Source organism: Canis lupus, chromosome 13, assembly GCF_048164855.1.
Source record: "Canis lupus baileyi chromosome 13, mCanLup2.hap1, whole genome shotgun sequence".
In the NCBI taxonomy this organism is placed as follows: Eukaryota; Metazoa; Chordata; class Mammalia; order Carnivora; family Canidae; genus Canis; species Canis lupus.
Window position 1 is genome coordinate 31,317,100 of NC_132850.1, and position 25,781 is coordinate 31,342,880.

The following is a 25,781-nucleotide window of genomic DNA, read 5'->3' on the forward strand; positions in this document are numbered from 1 at the left end:
ATCACCACCTGAGCCAAAAGCAGATGGTCAACCACTGAGCCACTGGTGCCCTGATGCCTTCATATTAAGTATTCTATATTCCCAAACCAAGCAATTTCTCTTTTAAATATACACCCTAGAAAAATTCTCATATATGTATGCAAGGTAAAAGATTACGAACATTTAAGACATTATTATTCATATATGCAAAAACATGGAGAAAAACCTCAAATTTCCGAAAAGTGAGTAACTAATCAAATTAGAGAAGTCACGTGATGCTCTATTAGGCAGACTAAAAGTGAACGAACTGTAGCTCCTTGGGAGCGTGTGAATACATTGTAGAAATGTAATGGGAAATGAAATAAGCAAGTCATAGGAGGTTACCTATAACTTATAATATTCAAACTCAAGAAATATCAAACCATGTATTGCTAGGGAAACTTCAAATTAAAAAAAATAGACTATTTTTTAAAACTAGAATGGAAGGATTTCAGGAAAGGAGTAACCTCCGAGGAGGATGCATGGAGAATGTCTCTGCTATATGCAGTCTGCTACAAGCAATCAAATTCTCGTTCCTAATATCAGTGGCAGTTTCACAAGTACCCATTTTATTACTATGCTACTCGCTTATATTAAATGTTACTGTGATTTTTATGTTTCAGTTGTTACATCTTTTTAAAAAAATGAAATAGCCCTATCAAAAGAGAAAAATAAAATCCTGCGGTGGGGGGCGGTATTCGGGTAGTATAGTGGGTTAAGTGATGGCCTCTTGGTTTTAACTCAGGTCATGATCTCAGGGTTGTCAGATCAAGCCCCACGGGGAGCCCAGCATTGGGTTCCATGCTCAGTGCAGACTCTGCTTAAGTTTCTATTTCCTTCTCCTTCTGCCCCTCTCGCCTTGCGTGCACAGGTGCTTGCTCACTCGCTAGCTCTCTCAATGTAGAGGTTCATCCCTAGGGATTTTTACAGACGACTGGCTATATGGTCTCATCAATGAATAATTGTTTCTTCAGGTTGATTGGACAACTTGTGCTCCAGGGCCCTCTCTCTCCCTCTCAGTAAGGGAAAAAAGACAAAGAAATAAACGAACCCAGATTAAAATATAAGAAATAAAACCTTGAAATCTTTGGAAGAAAATATAAGAGTAGGGGCACCTGGGTGGCTCAGCGGTTGAGTGTCTGCCTGTGGCTCAGGTAGTGGTCCCGAGGTCCTGGGATCGAGTTCAGCATCAGGCTCTCCACAAGAAGCCTGCTGCTCCCTCTGCCTATGTCTCTGCCTCTTTCTCTGTGTTCTCATGAATAAAAATTTTTTAAAAAAAGAAAATATAAAATATTATATTCTTGAGGTTTCCTTTAAAAAGATACCCAAGATCTCTCTAAACTAAATAAATACATTTAAAAAGAAAGAAGGAAAGAAAGAAGAAAGAAAGAAAAGAAGAAAGAGAAAGAAAGAAAGAAAGAAAGAAAGAAAGAAAGAAAGAAAGAAAGAAAGAAAAAGAAAATCCAAAGACTAATCATAGTACATATTCAGGCATGTTTCCCAGTTTGCTTTTCACCTGTACTTAATGTTTTTTCTTTTACTGCTTTCTTAAATAGACACATTTCAGACCTCATGCTCTTCAGATTCTTTTTTGTAGAACAACATTTTGTCAAAGGACAGCAGTAGAATAGAAATAGGTGAGAAAAATCAAAGAACACTTCTAAGTACAATAGGAACCCAAAGAGTCAACTTTTAATTTGTCTCTAGATGGCAAATCTAGTGACAAATTAATTTTACTTTGCTTGGAAAACAATCATAGGTTCTGGTTGTTCAGGCTAACCTGCCATTATGAGGTTAGGCTCTAAGGTCCTGCAAGTTCTAAAATTTTAACTTGAAACAGGAAATCTTTGCTAGCCTTCAGAACATTATCGTAGACTTGTACACTATGATGGAGTTTGTGTCTGAATTTTCTACTCCCTGTGATTAACAAAACTCACTTAAAATGATTAAAGACTCAAACAAAATGTGCTTATCTTTGCATAATATAAGGTTTAAATTCTAATTTTATTTTTGGTACTTAGCAGATTCACTTTTTATATTTGACACACTAGACTCTTCAATTTATGCAAAGACCTCTGTAAATTTGGATCAAAAGCAATTTAGCTATAGCTTTGTATTTCAGTATAATATCTTTCTCAGCCAGCCATATTTGATCCATTTCTTACATTACTTTTTCTCTGGATGTCAGACCTCTTCTGTCAGACCTCTTCAGTAGATGCTAAAGAATAACAGTTTAGGAGAAAGAATACAGGATTTAGCGTATTAGTACATGAGTTCAAGTTGGATTTACTTAGTAACTAGGTCAAGTTATATAACTTTCCTAAGCTTCAATTTACTCATCTGGAAAATGGAGAAAATGATGGTATTAGGCTCTTTTGTCTGCAATTCACGTTTTCAAACTCAATTCAAGATAGCTCAAAGAAAAAAAAAAAGCTCAAAGGACATATTCAGGGACTTGGCATTCTGAAAGTTCAAGAGTCAACACAAATTAGATCCAGAATGGCATAAGCCTTTCTTCTGATCCCTCTTTCCTACCTCTCTCCAAAGACTCGCTTTCTTATGCAAACAAACCTTCATCATTTGGTAGGAAAAACTATTTCCTATTGACCCAGAGCCACATTTTTCCAGTTTAGCAAACACAGAAGGGATAAAAAGAGGAAGGAGGAGATTTTATCACCCAAAACCATATTAGTCTTTCTTAGGCCTTATGCTCACTTCTCAGCCAATCACTGTTCCAGGAATGACAGGCTGTTATAACTGGTCCACCTGGGATCACGTGTTTATCCCCAAGAACAAAGGAGAAGAACAGTGATTGGCAAAACCAGGACCACTTGCATTAGATAATCACAGATTTCCATGGCACACAGGAGTGGTGCCTACCCAAAAATAACAACTTCCCAGTGCAATAATAATTCCTCTAAGTAGGATCTTACTAGAATTGAAAATTGGGGACATAGAGCTTTGTATATTGTAAAATACATTAAATCTTGGGTTAAAATGATTGTTTTGTAGAAAAAAAATTACTACGAAGAAGTTAAGAGTACCATAAAATTGGATTAGAATGAGGCATCTGTTCAAAACAAGTCATTTCTTGTGTTAAATTAGGAAAATTGTTGTATGTCCTTTACAAAGTAAATTATCTACAAAATGAAGGAAATAAATATTAGTTTTATGTGTAATATAGATTTTTTTTAGAAATGAGAGCTGCAATAAAATCTCCAATGTCTTTATGTGCCCACAATAAATGTCTCATTTTCTATCAAGAACTGAATGTGCTCAGGGGTGTGAACATGTCATGATCGCTTAGCTTAATGGGTGTGAAGTAAATGCGCTCTTTTCTGGAGGGAAAATCTTTTCTAAAGATCATTGTAACATTTACAAAACTAAGCACATTTTTATAAAATTGGACAGTTGGAAGTGACCTGCAAAGTTCATCAAATCTATGCCATGGCTTTAGAATGACAATCAAAACACCCCAGGGAAATAATATCTTGAAATAGGTTTTTAAAATGTCTTCCAGGGAGAGTCTCTCTGGGGAATCTATGTTTCTCCCAATAAATCAAGATCTACCTTCACCTCTTTCGTTCATGCTACCAGAAAATAATTGGATTACACTACAGCTCCCCTGGGCAGTGGTTCCCAAACCTGGTTATTCATCAGAACCTCCTAGGAAACTTTGTAAAATACAGATTTGGGGGCCCCACTCTAGACTTATTGAATCAGGGCCCCAGAATCAGTTTCTTGTTTGCTTGATTTTTTTAAAGCCTCTCCCAGGTATCTTTATTCAGTCCCGTTGATCTGTGCACTGACTTTAAGGAAATCACAGAGTTCAGGAAGAAGATGATATTTAATCATGACTCTAATGCCATTGCAAAGAGAAATATTGTAGCAGACACTGGAGGATAAACAAGTAAGGTGTTTTAACTCTTGAAGCTCTAACTGCATGAAGGAAGTTTATGAATTTCTACCTTTCCTCATTTTATTTTTGGAATATTGATGCTTATAACTCTGAATATTGACTATTATATCCAGTTTGAAAACATCTGTAAACAGAGGCTATAGGTTCCCTAAACATGCTCTGAATGTTGGAAAGTGCTAGAAAAAAAAAAAGACATTATGATAGGAAGAAGAATGAAGAAATAGACAAGCTTCTATCATTTTGTATTAGTTTTCTGAATTCATTTAAGAATGGCTCCATTCTTTCTGAAAGGGTTATCAGTTCATATCCAAATGATGAACTATCATGCAGTTAGTTATTAAGTTGCACTTGTACAGAATTTAATGAGACAAGACTGTATAAAGGTTTTGCATTCTGACCTTTTCTTTTTGCATTACATCATAAGTATCTTTCCATGCAGTTATAATTCTTCACATATATGTTGGCAAACACATGGTAAGTATGAGCATGCATACACATAGTCTGTTTATAAGTGCTTTCCAATGGCCTTCACTTATTTTTTCAACAAATACATTTTAAATGCTTCTTCTGGCACTTACTAATTAACAGGAGAGAAAAAGGAACATCAGGAAACAGATAAATAACAATGATTGGCAGATTGGGATGCAAGAGTGGGCCAGCACATAGATATTTCAGCTGTTTAGAAGATGAAGTAGTTAAATGAGGAATAAGGATATTTGACACGAATTTCTGTAGGAGAGGAAATTTAAATTCATCAAAAGGGATGGGACTCAGACAAGAAGAAAATGAAAAGAAATTTTCTTGCAGAGGATTGGAATTAGTTAATACTTGAAATTGGAAATCTGCATATTCTTTCCAGGAAATGATAAAACAAGTATAAAGAGAAATTTTGGATTCCCAGGTAGCAGTGAGACAGTAGATTTTGCTTTAATTCTCATTTAATTTGGTTTATGTTTCATCAATATGAAACATCAAAAATTATGTAATGTTATATAATAGACATCTCTGTCTCCACTGCAGACTTTAAGCAGATGCTAAAGTTTGACATATGTACTTGATTCTTGGGCATTTTTTAATGCCATGGGTTTGAGTTTGGTGCTATAGGCTTAGCCTGGGCTTATCAACCTGGAGGCAGTCATCAAGTTGAAGAGGATCAATGTGAGGTTTCTTTAACTCTAAACTATATTTTGAGATTGGGGAGGTAGGAAAAAGAGAAGTATAGTAATTTTCCCAGGATAATTTTAAACATTTTAACATTCTTTAATACTGATATGTTCTGGAGGTAAATAAAAGGCTGATGTGAATGTTTAATTAAAATTAAGAAATCAAAGGAAAATTTCACCTGCTACAAGCAATCAAGGGGCACATCCCTAGAGCCCATGCCAAGAGTGAGACCCTACTTCCCACAGGGATATCCCTCTCCCCATCTTTGGCTGTTAGAAATGCTTCTCTGATATAAGTGTCAGATGTTCTCTTCTAGATTATAGGAATCCACTGAAGTTTAACCTAAAATAGGGCTTGACATTCTCAATAGTGAAATTATACTGTTTGCAACTTAAATGGACCACTGTCAATTAGTTCATTAAGTAAAAATGAACAGAAACCATGGGGCCTTCTGCAGTTTTCAAGGAACAAGGAAACATTGCCTGTAGTGAATCAAGTATAAAAGAATTGTGGAAGATAAAAAGAATATTGAATGTTCAGTTTACTAGTTATTTACATGAAACAGTCGTGACCCCTGGTCTTCTTCCTTCTGTGTGTGGGTCCAGTTCTCCAGGGCGGTGTAAAGGACAACTGGCGGAAATCTAAGCAAGAGACTCTCCACATGCTCCAATACTGAGCTGGGTTGCTCAGGACATCCTATAGATGAGCCTGAGTTTCTGACTTCTCCCTCTCCAGAGTGTCCTCCAGACCCTGATGTCAACCATGCAAAAATAGATTATACAATGAGAAAATAAAGTCACGTAATTTATTAATGGTGATGCCTTCACCAGAATCAGCGGGAGAATAACCCCAGAAGTTATCCAACTCTCATACTTTGATTTACAGGGATCATGGTGTAATGCTTAGGATTGTAGACCTGGAGCCTAAGTACAGAGACCCAGTTCTGCCACTTACTGTGTGCCTCAATATCTCCTTTGTAAAGTGGATATATTTTATCCTATAAAGGATTGCTTTGAGGATTAGATAACTTAATACATAGAATGTACTTAGAACAGTGCTTGACATTATGTGCTCAATTAATGCTAGTTTTGTTATATGTTTATATAAAACCAAGACCTCTTCCTTCCAGTCTCTATTTGTTATTTTGAATCATTTCAGATTCCTGCCCACAACCACCCTTTGAGCACATTGCCTACTTCCAGGCCCATACTAGGCCTATGCCTCCACCTCCCAACATTTACAAGTCCTTCTAATACGTTGGGGTGATCCAGTGGCCCAAGCTGTCTTGTTTGATAATGCCCTTGCTGTTTTTCCTTAGTGATAACTCTAATAGTAATTGGTTTTCTCAAAAAAATATCATAAATATCTATTCCATAATAAGATTATTTTTTTAACTGTGAAGTCTGATTGAGAAGGGGTTGTGGCTAGACATACTTAAAGAGCAATTAGAAAAACCACATTTGTGGGAGGGGGGTGGGGGTGACTGGGTGACAGGCACTGAGGGGGGCACTTGATGGGATGAGCACTGGGTGTTATGCTATATGTTGGCAAATTGAACTCCAATTTAAAAAATTAAATAAATAAATAAATAAATAAAAAGAAAAACCGCATTTGAGACCAACTGATCTCTAATGCTCCTTCTAGGCCTTAAGTGGAACACAGCAAACACTCCCTCCACATCTCTCAAGACCTAATCTTGTTTTACCACTTTTTTTTTCCTTTATCTCCCACATATATTTATTTAAAAAATATGTAAACCATTTCATCTTCCAAACTGAGATCTTTAAGAGCCAGCATCAGAAAGAAAGACAACAGCCTTACAGAAACTGGCTAACCAGTCTCTACAATCACTTTGGTCAAATTCTTGCAATAAATCATTTACTGTGTGCTTGTGTAGGTGGGCATGTGTGTGCATACTTTTCATTGACTGAATTCTTCTCTGTTTGGGCTCTGACTGATACACAGTACTATCCCTGGACTTTTCCATGATACAAATCAAAATGTTCCCTTTAATGTTTAAATCAGTGTGAATTTGGTTCCTGTCAGTAGCTGCTAAAAAAATCTAATATGCAAACTTATCATATTTTAACCAAACAGTTGATACCCTGGGGGCAAGATCTATGCTTCTTTCATTCTTATGTCCCTAGCTTCCAGCGAACTGGCACATATACAGTAGGCACTTGACCAACACATGTTGAATGAACTAACAATGAATGGCTACAGAATAAAAATGCTCTCCTGGGGACCCAGAGTTAAAGCCTCACACAATGTGAATCATGCGGAAGATGAAAAGCAGGATGAGAGGAAACTCCAGGCCTCTGGATAAAGCCACAAAGATCCTGGGTCTATGGAGCAGCTGAGTCTCCCACCTGGCAGCCAGGGAAGGGGCAGCACCTGTTAGACATCTCATGTTCGCCACCAGCACAACAGGTGTCCCAGGGCTGGCCAGCCTTCGCACGGAAGTGAGCTTCCTGTCACTCCTGCCCAAGATTCACTACATGAACATAACAGAAGTGGCACAGGGAGGTATTTTTTAAATAGAAAATCTGAAAGCATATCAGTTTCCTAGAAAAGAAAGCTTCCGAGAAAGGTGGTTTTATAGTAAAAAAATAAAAAATAAAAAATAAAAAAATAAAAAAATAAAAAAAAAACCCATGAATCATCTAAAGAATTTATATCTGAGGTAAAACATAAATTCTAACTATCCCTTGTGACTGCCTACAGCACTTTGACAGATCCTACATAAGTAAGGAGTTCATGGGAACTACAGAGACGGAAATTTTTGAGCAGACATTTTCTGAATGTTTTGACTGATAATAACCAGAAGTGAATTAGGCAATGAACCAGTTTATTTCCAAGTCGAAACCTTCACAGGCAAGAACATATTGAATTAAACTGGTGAAAGGATAGGATAGGCTCATAGTGGCCCCAAAGATATCTCTTTTCTCATCCTGAAACCTATGACTATTATCTTGTATGGAGAAAGTGTCTTTCTAGATAGGATTGTGTTAAGGATCTTGAGATGAAAAGAGACTATCCATTTGTAATTATGCAATCACAAATGTCCAAAGGGAGACAGAATAAGATTTAACTGCAAAGGAGAAGGTGATGTGAAGAAGCAGAGAGAAATTTGAAGGGTTGGTCCTGAAGATAAGAGCAATGGGGCATGAGTCAAGTCAATATAGCAACATACAAGATGGAACGGATAAGGAAAGGGACCCCCCCTCAAGAACCTCCATGGAGAGAACCTCAGTTTCAGTCTCATAAACCCTGTTTTGAACTTCTGAGCCCTACAAGTGTGAGGGAATAAATGTTGCTATTTTAAGCCATCAAGTTTGTGGTGATTGGACCACCTAACGTGGTCTCTATTTGGACATCTTGAGCACATCTAAGGGAAGCCCAAGAAATATGTGAGTGAATCAGAACAGATGAAAAACTCCAATTTGGGTTCCTTGTCTGACCATCTGAGTGGATTAGGAGAGTAGACTATGAAGTCAGATGTCCTGGATTCAAATTATTGGAAAAAAATTGTTTTTCCTCTCTGTGCTTCAGATTCCCCATTGTCAAGTGGGGATAATAATAGCAATGAACTACCTAATAGAAAATTGTGGAAAACAGCTGAACACACACTTCACAAGAGAGCATATCTAAATGGCAAAAAAAAAAAAAAAAAAAAAAAAGGAAAGAAGAAATGTTCCACCTCATTGATCATCAATTCAACCCACAATGAGATGCCACCAGTTACCCAGTGGAATGGCTAAAATAAAGAAGACTAACAATACCAAGCCTTGATGAAGAAGTGGATATTCTGGGACTCACAATATTGTTCCCAGACCCAGTCAAGAGGGATCCACTCTTGGAGTTCCATCCTATGGAGTAAGGAGTCCATGGAGCCCAAGAACATACCCAACTAGAACCTGTGTCCCTTCCTCCCCTAGATAACAGTCCAGACACTCAAGACTTCAGAATTTCCTGCCTGAATGGTCCTTTCTTACATCCATTTTTCAAGCGGATCACATTCCGAGCATGTGCAAATCTTGATCCTAGGGGTGGCCAAGGGGTGATTGTATTTACAAAGCCTACATATGCATATTAGGCTTGTTGCAATGCAGGACAGAACCAAGGGCAGGCTGGACTAGGGGATAAGAGAGAAGTCTCGTCATGCCAAAGATAACTGGCACAATCACTATGGACAATGGTTTGGCAGGGTCTGCTAAAGCTGAACATAAACATATCTTACAATTTGGCAATCTCACCCCTAGGTATGCAAACCAACAGAAATCAACATACTATATATCATATATATATATATATATATATATATATATATATATATATATGAGCTAAGTATATAATCTCACATGTATATTGTTAGACAGAAGTAGCATCACTATTCGTTATAGCCTCAAATGAGAAACAGCTCAATTTATTTTTATTTTTTATTATTATTTTTTTTAAATTAAGAGGTGTGTAAACAAATTTCAGGGTAATCATACAATGGAATAGTAACGGCAATGAAAATGAATAAATTACTGCTCCATGCAACACTGTAGAGAAATCTCACAAATATAAAATGTTGAGCCACAGAAGCCAGATGCAAAAAGAGTATCAGATTCATTTATATAAAGAGTATATGATTTCATTTATATAAAGTTGAAGAATAGGCAGACCTACTTTATGATAACAAGTCTAGAGAGTGATTAGCTTTGTGGGGGGAGGAGATAATAATGAGGTAGGGCTGCCTCTGGGATGCTACCAATGTTCTACTTCTTTATCTGAGTTAAAATTGCACAAGTATGTTTAATTGATGAAAATTCATTGAAATGTACACTTAGGACTTACGCCCTTTTCTGTATGTGTGAGATATATATAGAGATAGACATAGTTATAATTTTTCTTCAAAAAGAAATTATTTAAAAAAAAGAAAAACTGTAACTTACCTTGTAGTCTTGTTGTGGAGATTAAATAATTCAATATTCACCAAGCTCCTAGGACAGAATACGATAGAGCAAATGCCATGCTGTTGCTGTCATCATTACCTAAGATGGCAGTGCTTTCTTTGTAAAACCAGCCCTGATTCTTCCACTGTTCAGTTTCAAGCACCTGCTGATGATCTCCACTTGGTAGAGTGGCTCAGCAGATAACTAAGAGTAGCATTTGATGAGCCCCAACTAGTTGTCAACTACTTTGCTTGGGTTCATGCATGAAACATGGTAGTCATGGACTCCAGTCTAAATAGGAAGGGAGCTCAGGACCTCCCGACCCCCACTCAGTACAAAAGCCACACACCCTAGAACATCTACCCAGAATATCTAGAAGCATTAGCACCCTTTCTATGTGCTCCTGTTGCTTTGAGTGTTCTCTAATAGCGATTGTTGCCTTTTATAGGTGTCTCCCCTGTGTACCATAGGCTATGTGAGGGTAGGGACTGCCTTTTTTATTTCTGTCTACCCAATGCTTGGCATTATGTCCGGCACATGAATGACTCTCAATAGCTCTGAATCAAAGAAAGAATTCCTGACCCATGGCAGGCATGTAATACATGTTAATACCATCCCTCCCCATCCCTTTCTCTCCTGCTCTTTTTAAACTCCTTCTATCTGCCTCTAGTTTTTCCTTCCAGCCAGAGGAACCTATATGAAACAGAGACTTTTGAGTCTTTTCAGATGAGACCCTTTATTAACAGTCTAAATGGCAAAGTCTATACAGTTTAAAGCAATCTAGTGACTGAGCCTGCCTGAAAGTGACTGTGTACCCCAAGTGTGTACCATGATTTCATTCTGTAATTGGACAAATGTGTCCATGAAAGAAATTCATCACCGACTTGTTGCTTAAGCAACAAACACCTGCAGTTTATGGAGTCTTTTAAGACAGTGGGTAAAACTTCCAAAGAATCCTCCATGCTATGTGAAGTAGAAGATCAACAAATTCAACAGCTGGTAGCAACACAACCCACTTCATCTGATGACAAACAGGTACAGCTAATGCATTTTACAGGCTGCCACAAATGCCTTATAAAATGTTTCCAACAAGGGAAGGAGGATCAGGAAAGAGAACTCAGTATCCGAGGAATACTTGCTACTGGTGCACAAGTACTGGTCTACATTTTTTAATTTATTTTTATTTTTATTTTTTTACATTTTTTTTATTTTGCGCACAGTATTTCAATTAAACAACAAAATTATTAACACTAATATGTAATTGGCTGTGAACAAAATTAATTTCTAGGAATCTTTCTATATGAATACATATGTGCACAATGATAAATGACAAGAAAGTTCATGGAATAATTGTTTCGAATAGTGAAAAATTAGAATCAATTGAAATGTTTATCATTAAAAGAAAACTCAAATTCTGATACCACCATCATATGGAGTGATGTGCAGCTGTTAGAAGAGCAGAAAGTGCCTCTGTATGGATTGCTGTAAAAGGATGTCCAAGTTATCCAAGGGGAAGACACTACAGAACAATAGGTAATCTCTTTACATGGAATTTTAATAAACATGTTTGAAAAATGCACAGAAAATCATCCAGAGGGATTCATGCCTAAAGAGTAATAGTGATAACCTCAGAGAGGAAGAATTAGAGAAATGAGAAAGTCAGGGAGTGGGGGAGAGAAGAGGATGGCATTTTAGTTTTCCTTGTTTATATTTCTGACTTGCTTAAATCTTTCACAGTCAGCTTGTATTAGTAGATAACTTTTTAAAACTTCAGCGTATTGGATTATGTTGGAAACAGATTTGAAATAGCTCTACTGTTTACCTTGGGCACTTGCTCCATCTTTCTATGTATCAGTTTCCCAACTGTAAAAGAATAACAAGTGTTACTTCATGGCATGGTAGCAGGAGCTGATCTATGTAAAACTTTTATATTTATTTATTTATTTATTTATTCATTCATTCATTCATTCATTCATTCATGAGAGACAGAGAGAGAGAGGCAGAGACACAGGCAGAAGGAGAAGCAGGCTCCATGGGGGGAGCCCGATGTGGGACTCGATCCCAGGACTCCAGGATCATGCCCTGGGCCCAAGGCAGGCGCTAAACCACTGAACCACCCAGGGATTCCCTATGTAAAACTTTAGCCCATTGCCTGATACGAATAACACTGAATTGTGTAGGTCAACCATTGCTGTGTTATAAAGCATGACAAATATCAGTGATTTAAAATAACAATTTATTATCAGTCATGCAACTATAGCTTTGCTGTGGATAGGCTGATGTAAACCAGGCTTGGCTAGGCTGCTCTACTGAGTTTGGTCTCCCCCACACACCCCTCATCCTCCTTGGACCAAAGGGATAATCAGGGTGTGTCCTTCTCATAGTGATGGCAGAGGTACAGACAGCGCAAATATGTAATGTCTTAATGCCTTACGCTCAAAATAGACACACTGTCATTTCTCCTTCATTCTATTGGCCAAGCAAGTCACATGACCAACCCCAATGTAAAAGGATATAAAAATATACTTAGCTAAGGGTGACCAATAATCCCAGGTTTCCTGAGATGAAGGAGCTTCTGAAGACAGAAATTTTAATGCTAGCACCAGGAAAGGCCTAGGTTAACTAGGACCAATCGGTCACTCGATGTCTCTCTACTCTTTCAGTAGGAGGAACTTCAAAGTCATCCAACAAAGGGTATAATAGGGACAAGATGAAGAATTGGGACCAATTATGCAATTTACCACACTCTTAATAATGTTATCATATTCAAATACTAGACAAACAGTAGGTAGACAAAATTATATTTGGTAGATTTGTTTAGGTTGGCCAAACAAAATCAGATCCTCTCACAGTCTCCATCAACAGAGTATTTTCCAAAATATTCTCCTCAAATAAAACTGAAGATGTTTCTGTAGCAGTGTGTTATAGCACCTATCTGAATAGGTGAGTAGGCTAGATTCTCAAAAAAGCTTAAGTCTCTTCCAATCCGATTCTAATTTCATTTGACAGATAGTAAGTCTGCATAAGACCAATAGGAATCCCTAATACAAACTTCTTTCCTTTTAGAGAAAATGCTTGGCTTATAACAGCCTCTTAGCAGGAACAGCTTGTTTGCATGTGACCATTAATATTTATTTAGCTCCCTCAGCTTTACTAATCTTTTTTAAATGCCAAGACCCATAGTATGTGGTTGTCTAGAGGTTAAATCCACAGAACCACAGGGAGCTCTGCTCTGCCTGTTGTTTCCTGATAGCTGTCACTTCCCTCTTCCTGTCTAGACTGTTTCTCCTCTGAAGTCAGGCCCTTACTGGATGAGATCAATGAGCAGCCACAAATCATAAAGAATGATTTCTCTCTCCTCAGAGCCATTTTCATTACCTGAAACACACCAAAGAGGGAGGCCTATTAGAGCCCACAGGTGTTTAGGTTTTTAAATCTTAAAAAAAGAAAAAAAAAAATTAAAGGAAAGCAGAACTCTAGACATTCCCAATAGGAGTTAACTGTTAAAATCCCTCAGGGTTCATTTTCATATGAATTTAAAGAATAAAACAAAGAAATATTAATATGCTAACTAAAATGTGTCCAACAGAGACAGCTGGGAGCGGAAAGAAGCATTGGAGGGGCCAGCATGTCAGGATGTTTTGCAACTGCGGAGAAATCAATTAGGGTTGAAGTGACTGGAGCAAGTACCTGGACACTAAACACTTTACAAATTCTAATCCAGGTGCCAATGCAAGTGAAATTAAATTGCTTAGACCACTTTTAATGACCAAGAATATATATATATATTTTTAAAGATATTATTTATTTATTTAGACAGAGAGAGAGGCAGAGATACAGGCAGAGGGCGAAGCAGGCTCCATGCAGGGAGCCTGACATGGGACTCAATCCTAGGATCCCAGGATCAGGCCCTGGGCCTAAGGTGGCACTAGACTGAGCCACCCGGGCTGCCCAATAATATATATTTTTTAAAGATTTTATTTGTTTATTAGAGCACATGCACACACACAAGCAGGGGAGGGGTTGAGCAGAGGGAGAAACAGACTCCCCACTGAGCAGAGAGCCCGATGTGGGGCTCAATCCCAGGACCCCAGGATTATGACCTGAGCCAACATCAGCCACTTAACTGACTGAGCCACCCAGGTGTCCCAAGAATGTGTTTAGATAGATAGTTTAGATATATTGCTTTAAATTACAGTCAGTAATTTTAAAAGGACCCAATAATTGGCTTTAGTACTCTACCAAAATTAAGTAAGTGGGGTCAACTAAAGAATAAAGGACTTCTAAGCTGCCCACCTGCTTTCACAAATAGACATTTCCCCTCTCTGACGTTTACACAAGCCTATAGCTCTGAACAGACCACCTGCTCTGAAAGACCTAGAAGCAATTTAAAGATTTCAGATTTGGTTAATCACCTGATAGATACAACATCTTTGCTTTGCCTGAGATTCCAGCCTAGCTGAACACCCAGGCCATTCCCAGTTTACAAATAGAGGGCAAAGAGCAAAATGATCTCCGAGATGAGTTTCCGCTTGCTTCTTCTGCTGGTGTGTTGGCCTCTGACCCCATCTATTTTCATTCTTGTTTTAATTTGATGAGACAGGTGGTCAAGACATACATCATTCCAGGAAGCTATAAAAAGGCATGGGGGTAAGTAATAATCAGCAGTGTTGTTACGTTCAGCCTTTTTAAAAATGATCGCATACGGCATTATGACTATAACCATTAACCAGGATACCGAGTTTGTGGGACAGCCTATCAGTTAACCCATGACTGTCTGAGAAGCTTTGGCCAATCAACATTTTATTAGAGCAGACTGAATAATAAACAGGGAAGAGATAAGATAAAGTGATAATGTTTCTTCAGTTTTTTTAAATCATGAAAGGAATAAAAAAAAAAACTTGCAAGACAAATATCTATCCTGAATTAAAAGCTACCCAGAGGATAGGAAATAAAAAAGAATCTATTACGCCTTACAACAGGTCTCCAGAGACCTGGGGCAATTTTTTTTTTTTTTTCTACTATGAGCCGTTGATTAATGACTTGGGAAAAGGAATGTTTAGGGAGTTAGAGACTCATAATTTTATATCCTTCTGGGAGTAGAAAGTGCAGAAGCAGGAAGAGCCATCTGAGTAATTAGAATTGGAAGATTTGAGTTTGGGAAAAACAGAGGAAATGAAATTAATGTAAGGAATCCTATAGAAAGAGTTGAAGGCATGTAAAATAAACTCTTCATAGAAATGAGAAGGATAACTAACAGTTACTGAGGGCTTGCTTACTATGTGTCAGGAACTTCCTGTGCCAATTGGACTCTAGGGGGCAGACACTACTACCTATTCCATCAATTCTAAATTGAATATATACACAGATTTCATATATTTAAATTTAATACACACACATGCATGTATGTAATATAATACCAGATAGACAGTGCTCTCGCTCTCTCTCTCATACACAGACACACATAAAACATTTTCTTACAGGATTGATGTCATCTTACAATCACTATGAACCCAAGGACAGACACGCTATAATTCTATCACTGTCCGTGAACGTGTAAACTCACGTTACTATCACATCCCCTGACCGATGCACATCATTGGCACTTCATGTGGTTTAATTGCCATGTAAAAATCTTTAATGCTATGACCTGGTATTTAAAGATTATTATGCAAGCAGAATAGCATGAAAACCAAGCAAAGAAGTCGATTCTATTTGCTATTAGTAAAGCAAATATACATGCATCACAGTAAGGAAAGACCCTGATTCCATGTTTTTTTAAAGCAGCAATCGAGTGCTTTATAGAACCCTAAGAAATTAAACTACCAACAAATAGATGAAGTTGCGCTTTGTTTCGTCACTGAAATATATGTGAAATATTACACGTCAAGGAATGCGAATAAAGCCAGAACAAATGACCAAATTCCCAAGAATATCTTGAAGACATTTCCAAACTTGGAAAGCCTAGTTTGACTGACTCATGCATGATTCGCAGTGCTGTTTTGTATTTTCTTAGTGGGACATAAAGTTCTGGTGCATCTTATGTCTCATCACACTTAGATTCAATTAACCAGGATATTACTGCCTCTTTTCTACAGATAAGAACCCAGAGACTCAGGTAAGTTAAGTTATTTGCCCCAAAGCTCACAGGGAGTGAGTTCTTAGAGACAGAGGTCCTTTAGAATGAGGTCAGTCTTATTGCAGAACTTGCGGCCTTAACCAATTTGAGAAACTACTTCTCAAAACAGGGAAAGAAGATTGGCATAGTTCTTTGAAAACTTAAGTTAGATCATGGCACTTCTCTTTTCAATAAATTTTCACTTCAAAGTAAAAGCCAAGAAGTCGTTTTAGAAGGGCCTTTTAGACCTTAGGGCATCTGGGGCCCGCTCCCTCCCCTACCACCATCTCTCTCTCTCTCTCTCTCTCTCTCTCTCTCTCTCTCTATCTCTGCCTCACACACTGAGCTCTAGTTCCACTGACTCTTTGCTTTTTTCTTACTATGCTAGCAAGCTTGTCACCACTTCAAATATATTCCTGCCTCAGGGCCTTTGCACTTGCGGTTCTACCTGGAGCACTTTCCCACCACATCTCCACTTGGCTTACTCTCCTGTTCCTTTATTGTCTGCTCAGATGTCACCTTATCAGGGAGACCCTAGCCAATCACCCTACAGAAAATAGCAGCACTCTACCCCACCTGAGACCCTCTCTATAACCTGCAGCATGTTTTATTTTCTTTACAGCACATCACTCTATGAGATATTAGACATGCTTTTGTTCATTTGCCTATTGCTTGCAACAATGTAAGTAAGTGTCAGAAGGCAGGGGCTTCGAGAAGGCAGGGGCTTCATTATATACCTCTGTGCATCTGTAGAGAGAGAGGGCACTTGATGAATGAAAGCACAAATAAATCTTCCTGACAATGTCAGCATACCATCTTTCCCTTCTGTTTTGTCAGGTCAAAAAATTATCATAAATTCATTTTCCATTAATTTTCCAAAATAATCCATCTGTGGATTATTCCATTTTGCACTCCACTTGGGGGGCTTAATAAGGAGTTATACTTTTGTAGCAAAGCATTTTCAAATGTAGTTTCCAGAGCCACGCTACCAGGATTTTAATGCTGGCTCTACCACTTGCCTATGTGATGTCATGAAAGTCACTCAAATCTCTGAGTCTTCGTTTCCTCTTCTGTGAAATGGAGAGAATAACAGGACTTATTTCTGAGGATTCTTATAAAGATGAAATTAAATAATACAGGTGTGTGGCCTGTCTCCTACTAAAGTCATATTCAATGAAATATTTATTTTGATTGGAAAGCTGTTTTAATTTACCTAATAGGAATTGTTAAGATGATTCATAGTCAGAGGAAATTATTCCCCCCAGAGGACATTTGGCAATGCTGGAGATGTTTTTGGTTATGATAACTGGGGATGCTACTGGTGTCTAGTAAGTTAGAAGCCAGGGATGCTGCTAAACATCTTATAGTGCAGAGAGGGGGCCCCTACAACAAGATTTATCGAATTCAAAGTGTCAACAAGTCACTGATGAAAAACTCTGATAGAGAATGTTTGTTTCAAGATAACTACAAACTCCAACATTCCAGAAGTTAAGAATTTAAAAGGGGAAACTTTTCTTTTTTTAAAGCCGCCACCACTCCTCCGTCTGTCATGTCTATTAAACAGCTTAAAGATCAGAACCCAAGCTTGCACTATCCATCCCCCTCTAGAGACCTGGCCTCTGATGGATTCTTTCCATTGCTTTTTTATAATTCACGGCCAGGTAGATGCAAGTGCTGCTGTCCAGACCTCAGAATCGCCAGCCAATTTTCCTTGGACATTCGTGGTTTGACCACTTTAGTTCTGCATCAGACCACTAGAGGGTACAGAAACACTATCAATCATTCAACAGTTGGGTGCCAGACTCCTCACAGTTTTCAGTAGTGAAAATCTTCATAAAATGCTAAATTATTTCTGAACCCTATTAAAAACCTAAAAGTTTATTAGGCACCTCTGTAGGTACACAGTTTTAAAAGCTGATTCAAGTAATTACTCTAATTGCCCTCACCCCAAAAATGTAAGCTATGGTAGTAACTTAATTTAATGTCATATGTTAAATGGAAATCTAATAACGACTATTGGTCCTGTGAATAAAAGTATGAGACTGTTATAATAATATTCAGTTTACTATATTGGTAAAACTCTTTCTTTGATGAAGGTTTGGTTATGCTGTGACTTAAATCATGCCAAATAGTTATATATGATCTCACCTACCAGGAATTAAGCAAAAATTAAGCAGGAATTGGAATCCAAACATGACTTCAAGTTGGAAGAAATAGTGTTACTTTGCTGAACAATGAACCAAACACAAACCAAAATATAAATGATCATTGTCCTAAATATATTGCCTTAGGACAAACCTGAATGACTGAAAAAAATATAAAGGCATCAATAAATATTTAGACCTATCTCACTTTCACATATCAGATTTGGAATAGAGGCACTGAAGAAAAGTTATAGGGAACTTTCCAGAAGAATTCCAGAATTGTTTTATTTTTTTTTCCAGAATTGTTTTAAAGAGCAGAGTGTCCAGTTGTTTTTCCTTTCAACTAAAAATTAACAAATTGTGAATACAAGTATCCTGCAAGTGATTCAACTACTTGTGGCATTCTAAGTTGCGTCTAATTATCTCTGAAAAGATTGCACAATTCTGTTAAAAAATGATTTTAATTTTCTTTAACTTACATGTACTCACACACACAAACATAAACAAAAATGCCGTGTATTTTGACTTAGAGCGGAAGAGCTACATGATGCTGTCAAATCTAATAAATGAGGATAAAGGTCAATGATTCAGAAATGTTTAGGTATCACACTAAACTAAATCAGTTTTTAGGATTCTGTAGAGAATAGGGTTAACGCCATAGCTCTGATATCAGACTATTTGGTTTGAAAACTGTCTCAACAGGTAATAGTTTTGAAGCTCTGGCAATATTATTTTATATCTCTATGCTTCAACTATAAAATGGCTGTAAATATCATAGTTTTATCCCATAGGGTTCATGTTGGGATTATATGAGTGAATATAAGGAGAGACCTTAGAATAATACCTGGCACAAATTAACTCTGTATATGTGTTTTCTATGATAATTGTAATTTCTTTTAATAGCTAGACCAACCCAAGCAGTAATATCTATACCTATTCTATTTTCGATTGGACATACCCTCTCTTCCTAAAGTATCACTGAGACATTTTTTCTTAAAAAAAAAAAAAAGGCAACTGACTGAACATATGGATTTCATGGACTTGGAGAAATATGGAAAGTTGGCTCAGTATCTGAGCCATCCCACCACAATCATCCTAATAGAGGCAGCCCCTCATTCTTTGCTTTTCCTTTTCTCTCTCTGTCCTCCTACTATATTCTCCCTCCATCTTTTTTAAATCAGCACAGACCTAAGCAAAAGGTGCAAATGAGGGAGAGTAGACGTTATCATTCTTTTTTATTTTTATTTTAATTTTTCCATCTAGTCACCAACCCTCAAGCCAGGCATGAGGATAGTCATACTCTATAACAGAAGAAGCCTCTCAAAACCTTTGTGAGCCACCATTTGAAAAGGTCAAGTGAATTAATGGGAGCAACATTTTTTCCTTTTATCAGGTTCTAGAAAGTTTGGCCGGATGCTGATCTTGTTTCTTCCTCCTGTAACAACTGGTTATCATTAGCTTGTGATAGGACCAGATGCAAGAGGAAATATATCCAGGAAGTTGAGAATATGAGAAAGGGAAGAATGTAACGTAAACCCAGAACCCAAATCTTGCCATCATGTCAGCCCTGCAACAGTTAATGCCTTGACCTGTTGCCATGGAAACAGTCGTCTGTGTCAGACTCCCAAGGGTTCGGGGCATGCAGCATATCTCACCCTGCACTTCATTCAGCTTCAATCAATTACATTTCATTCAGAAAAATCCTCATTTAGGGAGGTCAGTCCCAATCTTAAAAAGCCCAAATGTCAGATGCTCAAGATACTGAGGTGTGTTGTTATTAGCGAGAACTCACTAACCTATGCCACAATCAGCCTTATATAATCAGCGTACCATCAAAGCAAGATTGAGCTGCCCAGAAATAAAAATTTAAATATGTATTAAACTGAAAATAGGTACCACTATGCTTATATTAATGTTATTTCCTTTAGATTTCCTTCTCTTGATATCTAGCTCAACAGGGCCTCTCTAGCTGAAAAATACTTAAAATACTTATTTACATGTTCTTTATATCAACTTTTAGAGAATAGTTGTGAAGTGACCAGACTCTAGTCCACAGATGGACTAGGTTTGGATCTCGACCTTGCCCGTTATTATATTACCTTGGTCTAAATCCCTAACTCTCTATGCCTCAGTTTTCTCATTTGTAAAATAAGGAAAATAGTAGATCCTACCTCATAGGGATCATTGTGAGAAATAAAATATTGGTGCCTGGCACATTACTAACATATATAGGTGTTTGTCACAATAAAAATCATTATTTTGCTAAAATTACTTAATGAAAGTCTTAAATGCTCAGTCTTTATTTTAATTAATTTTGAAAAATCCTGTTTGCAGTGCCTTAGGCACTGAAAAATTCTACTTTCATTATATGCAATGGCCAAAAGAGTAATCAGAACATTAAAAGAAGGAAACGGTGAATTCACTTAGGAGGATTTTCTGTTTTCCTTCATTTCTTGTTTTTGGGACTCTGTGCAAAGCATGTTTCCTACATCCAATCACAGTTCAGGACAACCCCGAATGAATGAATGAATGAATGAATGACAAACAGAACAGTTTCCTGACCAACCAGCAACCAGGCCCATTCAATTCTAATCTTGGGACTGGATTGGAAATTACTTTGCAACTATTTGAATGGTGGTAAGTAGTAGGGAAGACTCTACACAGCAGTTTCCATGGAGCAGTTTGTAATTAAACAAATATCATTAAAGATGGTCTCCTGGCCATATTTCCTCAGCTCTGCTTATCTGCAAGTCATCAGAATAAACAGGTCCAATTAAAAAAAAAACAGGGACATACTCCCCAGATCATGGATGCTGAGAAACATGTGATCTTAAAGCCCTTGGGAGAATGCTTCACAGATTCTTTGACTCATATGAAGACATATATAGTATTACAAAATGGAATGTTCGGGTTGTAAATCTTTACCAGGACATAGGGTTAGTATCATGTACACGTGTATTTAATTCCCGGGTAGGCCTGGAACTTGAATATTTCTTTCCTATGCCACCCTGTGACATAGTCCTGACTCAGTTCTACCATTTTCATCTGACCTTCTGAGAGCCTAGGGTCAGAAGGATCTGAGCAAGTGAGTTCAGCCTCCCAGTGGTTTTTCTTATAGAGAGTCGCAGGCCGCACGCAGCATGAACATTTCCAGAGGTAAATTCCAACTCCCCTTGAGACGGCTCATCCCCTCCATACACATTTATAGAGCACCGACTATGTTACATATATTGGGTTTTGTGTTAGGAATACAACATTAAATAAGATTAATTCCTTGTTTTCCAGAAGCATGTTATCTGCTGAGAAGAAAGGCATGAGAAAACACACAACGACAAAACAGCATGAGGTATTTGTAGGGAAGAAGCACAGCATGCTATGTGATTATATAATAATAATGGTTATCATAGTTCACATTTATTTCTCATCAAGCACTGTTCTAACGTTCTGCATGTATTAACTCTTTCATCCTCATGACAGTCTGCAGTAAGCTGAGGTGCCAAGAGGCTAAATCATATAGTCACATAGTAAGTGTTATAGCAAGTTGAGGAGAAACATGCAACCCACCCTGGGAAGATTGAGAGGAGTGCTTGGAGGAAGGAGGTGGAATATGAGATGATCCCTGAGAGATGAATATGAGTCAATCAGATTCAGGATGAGCATCCTAAGAGGATGGGGAATATATGTGGCCAGTACCACCCTTAGACCCAAAAATAGGGCCTATGCTCTGGTGCTCTCTAGCTGTGCCCCTCCACGTGGGGATAGAGTCTGTAATGCCAAGAGGTCATGCCCACAGAGCCCTTTCCCACTCCTTCCAGTTCAGACCATGCTCTAGAAACTAGGACCCCAGAAGTCCCTGCCCCAGTAGCTCCAGGCTCCCCAGCAGAACTTGTATGGCTTCTTCCAAACTTTCAGGGGTGGGCCAACCTGCTCATGTGCTTACTGGTAGGGAATGTCCATTTGTAGGTAGTGTGGGCACACCTGGATGTGCAGTCTGGGGTGTCCACACACCCACCTGCAAAACCCATGGTGCAGGACAGATCAAGGGGTAAAAGAGAAGATGGGGGCGGGGGGGGGGGGTGGGCATTGTGTGCTGGGAACACTTCCTGTGCTGCACTATTCTGATGTAGAATGCTGAAGGGTCTGAGATTCTAAAAAAACCTCTAACTTTCCAGGTAGTTACGAAGGTATTTTTGTCAAAGGTAGAGGATAGAGGGATCCCTGACTGGCTCAATCAGAAGAGCATGTGACTCTTGATCTCAAAGTCATGAATCTGAGCCCCACATTGGGTGTAGGAATTACAAAAATAAATAGATAAACTTTTTAAAAAATAGAGGATAGAATATATTTTAAATAACATGGTGTTATCTTAGTCTATACATTTTAAGAATTCAGAAATACAGCCTTCATCCTCTGTTTGTACCCAAGCCCTGGGTCCTACAAATGTTAGAGGCAGATCCATTCTGTGTGAGGGATGAAGACGTGAGAAAACACAGCTTGCTTAGGAAGCTAAAAGTAGCTTGGCAAAGCCTGAGCCTAGATTACAAAGCAAAGGGTTCAGGAAAGCACTTGCCTGCCTCGCAATTGATCTTAATGCTGAAGGCACCAGAGACCATTAAGGATTTTGAGGTGGGGAGTAAGCCAGCTGTGGGTTTGGAGCCCTCTCATCACGTGTGGCAGTCTGCTATGTCCCCTAAAGAAGTACATGATGATTTTTCTATTCTCTCTTCTTGCCTTTGTCCCTCTCCAGAAGCAGGAAAGAAAAAGAATGGTGTTACCTGTTATAGATGTAGGAGTCCAAATGACAAAGCCTGGTGCAGTCAGAAGAGCAAACATCTGGGAGAAAAAATAGCAACCCCATATCCTTATCTGGCCTCCTCAGCTGGACAGGCCTGAAATCACAGACCCAGGGAAGCCAGGTGGCCAAGCTGAAGCCCACGAGCCCACAGACATCAAGGACACGACATCTGGGAATGGGACAAGAAAATGGGTCAGTGCTAGGTAGGCAGTCAAAGATCCAACATAGACAAGAGACACACAGAGTCCTTGGAATCCGGCTTGCTTGTCTCCAAGCCTTGGGGCTGTCCCGGGTACAGCAGAAGACTCTCAGTTACTGATTATTTCCTGAGCAGGATCAGCTGGGCCCGGTGTTCAGATCTATCTACAGGGCAGGTCTGTCATAGCATCGATCATGCATGACTGCATGTAACCATAAACCACAGATGCTGGACAAACAGAATCCACTGTTTCTGTAGGTCTCTACAGTGGATATTTATCAGATTTTATTGCGAGGAATAACCTGGCTTCCTCATGGGGAATTATCCTTCCACTACTGTCTGTGATTTGGAGAAAAAAAATCACGAACTCCAACTGAATTTCCCACCAACAGGGCCGATCTTGTGATTACCGTCCTCACTGCACTTACAGCCCTGGGGGTAGTGATGTGACCTCAGCTCAACCTATCAAACACTTGGACTTGAAACTGTGAGCCGGTGAAGTGAGAATATGAGAACAACTGGGGTGCCACTTATTGCAGCAGCCGCCTTTGGGGCACCAAGAGACACAGCTGTGATGCCAGCAACTGCTCCGAAAGAATGATCTTGGAGGGGGAAGAGGCTGCCCACACTTTTGCAAGCCCCCTGTGCACTCCCTTCATCCTGCCAAGAAGTCCCTAAGCGCACCCATCAAATCAGCTGACTTTCCTTCCGTGTCGTCAGTACATAGCTCTTGCCCGCAGACCAACAAGTCAGTCTGAAACCCTGGAATGCTGCCCTGAAGTATCTGTGAAGACACAGATTTTCACACAATCGTGGTTTGAACTGGCAAGCCAGTGGCTCCTCCATTTTTCAGCTAAGTGTGTTTGACACAACACTGCATTCTGTGTCTATGCTCCCTCCCCACATCCCAGGGCGTGCTCACCGTTACAGATCCACTGGACCGTTGACTCTTCTGGGCCAGTGGTCCCCAAAGGAAGAGGAGTCATTTTTTCTTTCCCTGGGGCCCTGTGATTCCTGCCACTATGGTGAAAAGTGGGGGGATGCTGACCTAAAGTCAGTTTGCTGAGACCAAGGGGAACTACCCCAGTGGCTCTGCTCCTTGCACTCAGGAACACTCTTGAGCTCGAGCTGGGAGAGAAGTCAATGCGTGGTGGGGGCTGGGCTTGAGCTACTGGCTAGTGAGCACGTTTGGGCAGATAGATTGCCATTAAAAATGTCATTTTGAAAGTTAGGAAAGCATACACACATATGCAACTCAACAGATGTTCCTATCCGTCCTCCTCTTCCTTCTAGAGCACTCACAGGAAACACATGTCTGTGTTGTCCTAAGTCCAGTTACTAATTAGCACGTTTCAGTAGCACATTTCACGGAGGATAGGGAGGATTTCAAAGGGATTCCTTCCTTTTAAGTTGAGACAGCTGGTGCTAATTACCAAGCAGGAAAAGAATGTGCAAACAGAACATTGAGAAGCCCTCGGTGAAGCAGAAGGCTGAGGGGTCTTTTGGTCCTACTGTAGAACTTTCCTCCAGGGGTTGGAAGGGGCTGCAGATTACCCACCTCTTCACCTTACCCCCAGGAAGCAGCTGCCCAGTTTCATCACCCTGCAAAGAGGTGGGAAACACAGTCCAAGAACATGGGCTCAAAAGTCATCCACAGTCTTCACGTAAATTTCACAGAGATCTAGTCAGAGCTCTCCTGGTAAACCAACTTCCCCACTGTCGAAAATACACAGTGAAATAAAAGCTAAGCGTGGCCATTCCCTTTTTCAGTAACTCAGGGGATTATCGATTCCAAGTTCATCTTTGTAATCAAGTGCTATGAACTGAAAGCAATCCAGACTCTCCAGATGACGTGTGGTAGGGAAAGCAGGCCTCTTGATTCAAATTCACTCATACCTCGAATGGAAAGAGCACTACAAACACCAAGAGATCTCTGACACACACTAAGTATAAGACTTTGGGAAAGTACGACCCAACAATTGCACTGCTGGGAATTTACCCCAAAGATGCAGATGCAATGAAACGCCGGGACACCTGCACCCCGATGTTTCTAGCAGCAATGTCCACAATAGCCACACTGGAAGGAGCCTCGGTGTCCATCGAAAGATGAATGGATAAAGAAGCTGTGGTCTATGTATACAATGGAATATTCCTCAGCCATTAGAAATGACAAATATTCACCATTTGCTTCGACGTGGATGGACCTGGAGGGTATTATGCTGAGTGAAGTAAGTCAATCGGAGAAGGACAAACATTATATGGTCTCATTCATTTGGGGAATATAAAAAGTAGTGAAAGGGAATAAAGGGGAAAGGAGAAAAAATGAGTGGGAAATATCAGAAAGGGAGTCAGAACATGAAGACTCCTAACTCTGGGAAACAAACTAGGGGTGGTGGAAGGGGAGGTGGGTGGGGGGTGGGGGTGACTGGTTGGCGGGCACTGAGGGGGGCACTTGACCGGATGAGCACTGGGTGTTATTCTATA

At 39.1% G+C, this 25,781-nt stretch overlaps 2 long non-coding RNA genes across 4 annotated transcripts in view; one reads left to right on the forward strand and one right to left on the reverse strand.

The window, feature by feature from the left end:
• Positions 1-25,781, reverse strand: part of LOC140602837 (uncharacterized) — a 134,899-nt gene that overhangs the window by 75,037 nt on the left and 34,081 nt on the right. For 2 of the 3 annotated variants that reach the window (XR_012005771.1, XR_012005772.1), the window contains exons 2-4: positions 11,864-11,904; positions 10,042-10,089; positions 2,184-2,236 (exon numbers count right to left, since the gene is read on the reverse strand). This is a non-coding gene — a long non-coding RNA (uncharacterized lncRNA). Of the gene's footprint in view, positions 1-2,183; positions 2,237-10,041; positions 10,090-11,863; positions 11,905-14,456; positions 14,670-25,781 lie in introns of those variants that run through there. The other variant, XR_012005773.1, reaches the window with a different exon arrangement.
• Positions 14,377-25,675, forward strand: LOC140602839 (uncharacterized). Its single transcript, XR_012005775.1, has 3 exons — positions 14,377-14,691; positions 21,589-21,649; positions 23,051-25,675. It is a non-coding gene; the product is annotated as an uncharacterized lncRNA (long non-coding RNA).